At 40.1% G+C, this 6381-nt stretch overlaps 1 pseudogene; it reads left to right on the top strand.

The window, feature by feature from the left end:
* Positions 1 to 1634: 1634 nt before the first annotated feature.
* Positions 1635 to 5641, top strand: LOC126513488 (high mobility group protein B1-like; annotated as a pseudogene).
* Positions 5642 to 6381: the final 740 nt, after the last annotated feature.

Genomic DNA, 6381 nt, shown 5'->3' with positions numbered 1-6381 from the left:
AGAGGGAGGAGAGTGGGAGAGGACAGGGAGGAGGGTGAGAAGGGAGAGGAGGAGGGTGGAAAGGATGAGGGTGGGAGGGGAGAGAGAGAAGGATGGGAAGGGAGGGGGAGGGTGGGAAGGGAGAAGGAGGGTGAAAGGGGAGGGAGAGGAAGGTGGGCAGGGAGAGAGAAGTAGACAAAGTGAGATGCTTGGAACCAGTAGTGAGTGTTTAAGGGCTGTGAAGAGGAGCCAAAGTGACTCAGTAGTTAAGAGCATTCGCTGCTCTTGCCGAGGGCCAGAGTTTGGTTCCCAGCAAACTGTGGGTGGCTCACAATAGTCAGCAGCTTCGGTTCCAGGGGATCTGACACCCTCTTCTGACCTCCTAAGTCATCAGATAGGCAAACGATCCACAGTCATGCATGCAGACAAAAACATTCCCACAACAGAATAAGGTAATAATCGATGCAAACGCTTCTTAAAAAGAAATTTAAATTCTTTGAGGAAAGGGAATTGAAGGGACCCTAGGAATGACACCGTAAGGCCACACTGCCAGCTGCTGAGACAGCAACTGCATTTGATCCCTGTGCTAGCACTGGGCCAAGAATCTTCCAGGCCACACACTAGGGATATGCCAGACCTCCTTAGTTATAGCTAAACAGTGCAGTAGGAGCGTCCTTTGTCCTGACCTGAAAGGCTGATGTGTAGGGGCCTCAGAAAGTATGGCTCAGGCTGTTCTCCTAATTCTGAGTAGAAAGGAAAAGCCTTCCTGGAGAGGACCCTGGGTAAGTGTGGGAGGCAGAAATCCTCTCTATGGCTTATTTGTAACTTGAATAAGTAAGGATGAATGAACATGGCTGCTGTAGGAAATCCTACAGCCAGTAGCCTTTAAGTTACCGCCCACTTGGGCGTGGCCTCTTATACTATAAATGCCTATGTAAAGTGTGTGCTCCCTCTTTCTTCTGGCTGCCAGATTCGGTTGCTGTTCAAGCAGAGGACTTTGATCTGTGAGTCTACCCCTAAATAAATAACCCTTTATTATACTCAATTCTGAGCTAGTGTGGGATTTCTTTTTAGCATCCTTCTTCATCTGGTGCTCACGTGGATCCAAACTCCACACCTACCAAGTGGACCAACTTAAAAGGCCTAAAAGGTCCACAGCCCAGAAAGTCTCCCACCCCTGCCTGCATGGCTTGCTTTCACCTACTAAGCAGTTGTTTTTGTTACCCCCTCCCCCCACAGTGAGCTAAGTGAGCATGGCGACTTGGAAATTTCCCAAGCACTCACACATCTCCCTGCCACCCCACCTTCTCGCGGCTATTTGCACAGCTTCTGGTTTGTGCTCCCTGCTCCTGAGTTCTAGGCTCCTTGCTCCATGCATGGAATTGATTTAATTGCTTTTAATTCATCAAGCAAAGCATTTTTTCTCAGTATTTAACTAGCGCCAAGGTGGAAAACTAGCTCTGGACCATTTTTGGCACCACTGGTTGCTGCTCTGCAACCACGACACTTGCTGGACAATAAAGATTATTACACCTAAAACAATTTACCAACTTCAAAACACAGGTATTTTATTGACTAATAAATCAATATACTTGAAAGTTACATAATGGCAGACAACATTACCATTGAGAATTTTAATAACCTTTTTTGTTAATACTATGGATTGTATTCTGTAAGGCTTATATGGTTATTGTGATACATCCATTTTTTGGGTATTGGGATTCAGCTTTTTTCTTCATAGTATATCCTTAAGAAAATGGTTTGATAACAGAGCCAAGAATGAGGTACTTTTAGAAATGATACAGTCTTTACAGACTTATAATGAACAGCTATCTGACAAAATTAATACCATTGAAAGTCAAAAGATACCTGAAAAAAATTAATACTATTGAAAAGGGTAACATTAATTTGACAGACAAAATTGAGATCATGTCAAAGGGTACTGAGAAATTATCTGAAAGAATTCATACTATTGAATTTGACAATCAAAATTTGTTAAAAAGTTATGATAGGCTAGCAGATAGAGTATCTCTCCAGGATGGCAATCTGCATGTTATCCAAATAATGTCTAAGAATGAGATGTTATCTTTAAAAGGAAAACTTCAGACCTTGGGCTCACATGTGCAGAATGAGGACCAGAGACTAGGTGCCTCAATGAAATCACTAGAAATATATACGGGCCAGGAAATTCAGGTTTTACAAAAGACAGTAGTAAAAAGATTTGAAACAATTGAGAAAATTATTGGAGCTGATGAGCAGGGAAAGAAGGTACAAGGACAGGATTTACTACTGCCAGTAGCTGTCAGAGATGACTTACCTAGGATTTTAGCTTCCTACCCTGTAATCTACTCTGACAAAGCATCAAGTTCTAAAGGCCCAAAAGGATCCAAAGAAGGTAGATGGATACCTATAGGAATGAATGATCTAAAAGAAATTAAGCAAGCAGTAGAAAATTATGGCTTGCATTCTGCATTTTTTTAAGGAGATGGTAAAGACATGGACTTCTAGCATTAAGGCCACTCCACACAACTGGCTTCAGTTAGTTCCAGCAGGCCTCAATTTATGTGGAAATGTTATTTCAGGGAAGAGGCAGAAATTTTAGAGCAACAGGGAAAAGCAAGAGGACTTGAGACTTCCCAAGATCAAATTATTGGTGAGGGCACTTATGCTGACCCACAGGCTCAAGCTCTTTACAATGAACAATTCTTGTCCCTATGTCACAAAGCAGCTTTAAATGCTTGGGATAAGATTCAAGAACTAAAAAAATGAATTGAATCATATACCAGGGTTAAACAGGGCTAGAGAGAACCCTTTAGTGACTTTTAACAAGATTAACTAAGGCTGTACAAATAGAAGTAACAGCTAGACAAGTACTTATTGCATCTCTGGCTTTTGAAAATGTCAACATAGAATGCAAAAAGATACGTGGGCCTTTAAAGGTTAGATCAGCACCAATGGCTCCTGCATACAATGAACACTGAAACATTTGATGCTAATACTGAATCTTGGATGAAAGAAGCAATTTCCAAAGGTATGAAAAGACATCAAAATGCCAATTTTTTTTCATTTTTATTGAGCTATACATTTTCTATGCTCCAGTCTCTTCCTCCTCTCCCCCCTTCTACCCTCTCCCATGAACCCCACACTCCCATTTTACTCAGGAGATCCTGTCTCTTTCATCTTCCTGTGTAGATTCATGTATGTTTCTCTTAGGGTCGTTTGATTTATGTCTAAAAGCCACTTATAAGTGAATACATATTATATTTTACTCTCTGAGTCTGGGTGACCTCAATATGTTTTTTCTAGATCCATCCATTTTCCTACAAATTTCAAGATGTCATTATGTCTACCACATTTTCTTTATCCATTCTTCAATTGAGGTGAATGCCAAATGTTTTAATTGTGGTAGAATAGGACATCTGAGAAGGGACTGTAGACAAGGAATTCCTAAAAATAATATCTCCTCTGGGGATGGCAAAAAAAAAAAAAAGGTATCAACCTTCTGGATTATGTAGAAGGTGTGGGAAAGGACAACATTAGGTCAATGAATGCAGATCAACAAAAGACAGACAAGGAAACCTGATACCATTGGGAAACTCCTTGGTGGACCTCTCACAGGCCCCCAAGTTAAAAGTGGTCCAGTTATTTCCAGTCACTGTGGAGGACATATCTCACCAGGAAAATTAAAAAAATCTAGAGCCTTCTATAAAAAACGTACTGTTTTAGATGATGGAATAAACATGAAGAGTGAATCAAAAATTCTAATAGGAAATAGGAAACATATAGTCTGGCAAACTTCTATCAATGATCACAGACCAAAGCTAAGAGTGTGTATAAATGACATTGTAATTGTGGGTTTGATGCACACGGGTGTGGATGTAAGTATCATTACTCCAGAAACTTGGCATCCAAATTGGCCTTTTTAAGAGGCAGATGTTCAATTCCTAGGAATTGGAACCCTATCTCAAGTGAAACAAAGCACAAGATGGGTTGAATGCATAGGGCTAGAAGGACAAAGAGGAAGGCTGAGGCTGTATATGGCTAATTTTGCAGTGAATTTATGGGGTCATGACCTGCTGCTGCAATGAAACACCCAGATTAACATTTCTGCAGTCCCAGAAACTCATAATTATGGGAAGGATATTATAAAATACTATACACAAGGGTCACCAGCCATTCAGGCTGTACAAGAACACAAAGCAACTAGTAAACCTTTAGCGGTACCAACAGCCCTACCTTTAAAATGGTTGACTGAGAAACCAATATGGGTTAAACAATGGCTGTTAACAGAAGACAAACTGCAGGCTTTAGACCAGTTGGATCTAGGAGAAACTAGACGCTCGCCATATTGAAAAATCAACCAGCTCAACAGAGCGGAGAGAGTGAGGAGGCTGCATCTGGCTCCCGCTCTCACAGCCATTGCAGTACATTGAGCTCCATAGAGACAGCGCCCAGGCAAGCGAGAGCCGGACCGGCACTGGGCGACTCTGTGCCTCGCGGACGAAAATCAACTAAACATGGGCAAAGGAGATCCTAAGAAGCCGAGAGGCAAAATGTCCTCGTATGCATTCTTTGTGCAAACCTGCCGGAAGGAACACAAGAAGAAGCACCCAGATGCTTCTGTCAACTTCTCAGAGTTCTCCAAGAAGTGCTCAAAAAGGTGGAAGACCATGTCTGCTAAAGAAAAGGGGAAATTTGAAGACATGGCCAAGGCTGACAAGGCTCGTTATGAAAGAGAAATGAAAACCTACATCCCCCCCAAAGGGGAGACCAAAAAGAAGTTCAAGGACCCAATGCACTCAAGAGGCCTCCTTCGGCCTTCTTGTTCTGTTCTGAGTATCGCCCCCAAATCAAAGGAGAACACCCTAGCTTATCCGTTGGTGATGTTGCAAAGAAACTGGGAGAGATGTGGAACAACACTGCTGCAGATGACAAGCAGCCCTATGAAAAGAAGGCTGCCAAGCTGAAGGAGAAGTACGAAAAGGATATTGCTGCTTACAGAGCTAAAGGAAAACCCGATGCAGTGAAAAAGGGGGTGGTCAAGGCGGAAAAGAGCAAGAAAAAGAAGGAAGAGGAAGATGATGAGGAAGACGAAGAGGAGGAAGAAGAGGAAGACGAAGATGATGATGAATAAGTTGGTTCTAGCGCAGTTTTTTTCTTGTCTATAAAGCATTTAACCCCCCTGTACACAACTCACTCCTTTTAAAGAAAAAAATTGAAATGTAAAAAAAAAAAAAAAGAAAAAGAAAAATCAACCAGCTCTTGGAATTCTCTTATATTTGTTGTTAAAAAGGAATCTGGTAAATAAAGAATGGTGACAGATATAAGAGCTGTCAATAAGGTAATTCAACCAATGAGCCCTCTACATTCTGGAATTCCTCTGCCTTCTCTATTACCAAAACGATGGCCTCTTATAGTTATTGGTTTAAAAGATTGTTTCTTTATTATACCTTTACAAGAAAAGAACAGAGAAAAATTTGCCTTCACAGTGCCTACTTATAATAATTATAAACCTACTAGGAGATACCAGTGGACCATACTTCTACAGGGAATATTCAATAGCCCTGCCCTATGCCAATACTTTGTAAGTCAGACACTGGAAATAATACATAAAAATTTTCCTAAATCTATAATTTACCATTACACAGATAACATTTTGCTATCTGATTCAAACATAGATGCTTTAGAAAGAATGTGTGAGGAAGTAAAGAAAGTTTTGCCAAAATGGGGATTACAAATTGCTCCTGAAAAAATACAGAGAGGAGATTCTGTCAGTTACTTAGGTTATAAAATGGGTTTACAAAAAATTAAAACACAAAAGGCACAAATTAGGAGAGACTGATTGCAGACTCTTAATGACTTTCAAAGATTGTTAAGAGACATTTCTAGTCTATGACCAGCTGTTGGGATAACACCTGATCTAATAGTTCATTTAAACAAAACCTCAGATGGTGACAAAGACTTAAATAGTCCCAGAAAATTAACAACTGAAGCAGAAGAGGAATTGATTGTTGTTGAAGAAAAATTACAGGAGGCACATGTGGATAGGGCGAATCCAAATCTTAATTGTATTCTATTCATATTGCCTTCCAGAATTTTCCCTACAGGAATTTTAATGCAAAGGGGAGATATTATCTTAGAATGGATCTTTTTACAAATAAACCAAGTAAAAAAACTTATGTGGAAAAAGTCTCTGAATTAATTATAAAAGAAAAATTGAGACTTCATCAAGTAGCAAGTATAGACCCAGCAGAGATTATAGTGCCTTTTACTACTGATAAAATTAAAAAAATTATGAGAAGACAATGAACCTTGGCAAAGAGCTTTTTCTAATTTTTTAGGAGAGATTAATAGCAATTATTCCCAAAGTAATAGAATTAACCTTATAAAGAGAACTACTTA

The sequence above is a fragment of the Alexandromys fortis genome, unplaced genomic scaffold (genome assembly GCF_014885135.2).
Source record: "Alexandromys fortis isolate MF-2015 unplaced genomic scaffold, M_Fortis_MF-2015_v1.1 scaffold_118, whole genome shotgun sequence".
Classification (NCBI taxonomy): domain Eukaryota; kingdom Metazoa; phylum Chordata; class Mammalia; order Rodentia; family Cricetidae; genus Alexandromys; species Alexandromys fortis.
This window is presented reverse-complemented; position numbering and strand designations above follow the sequence as displayed.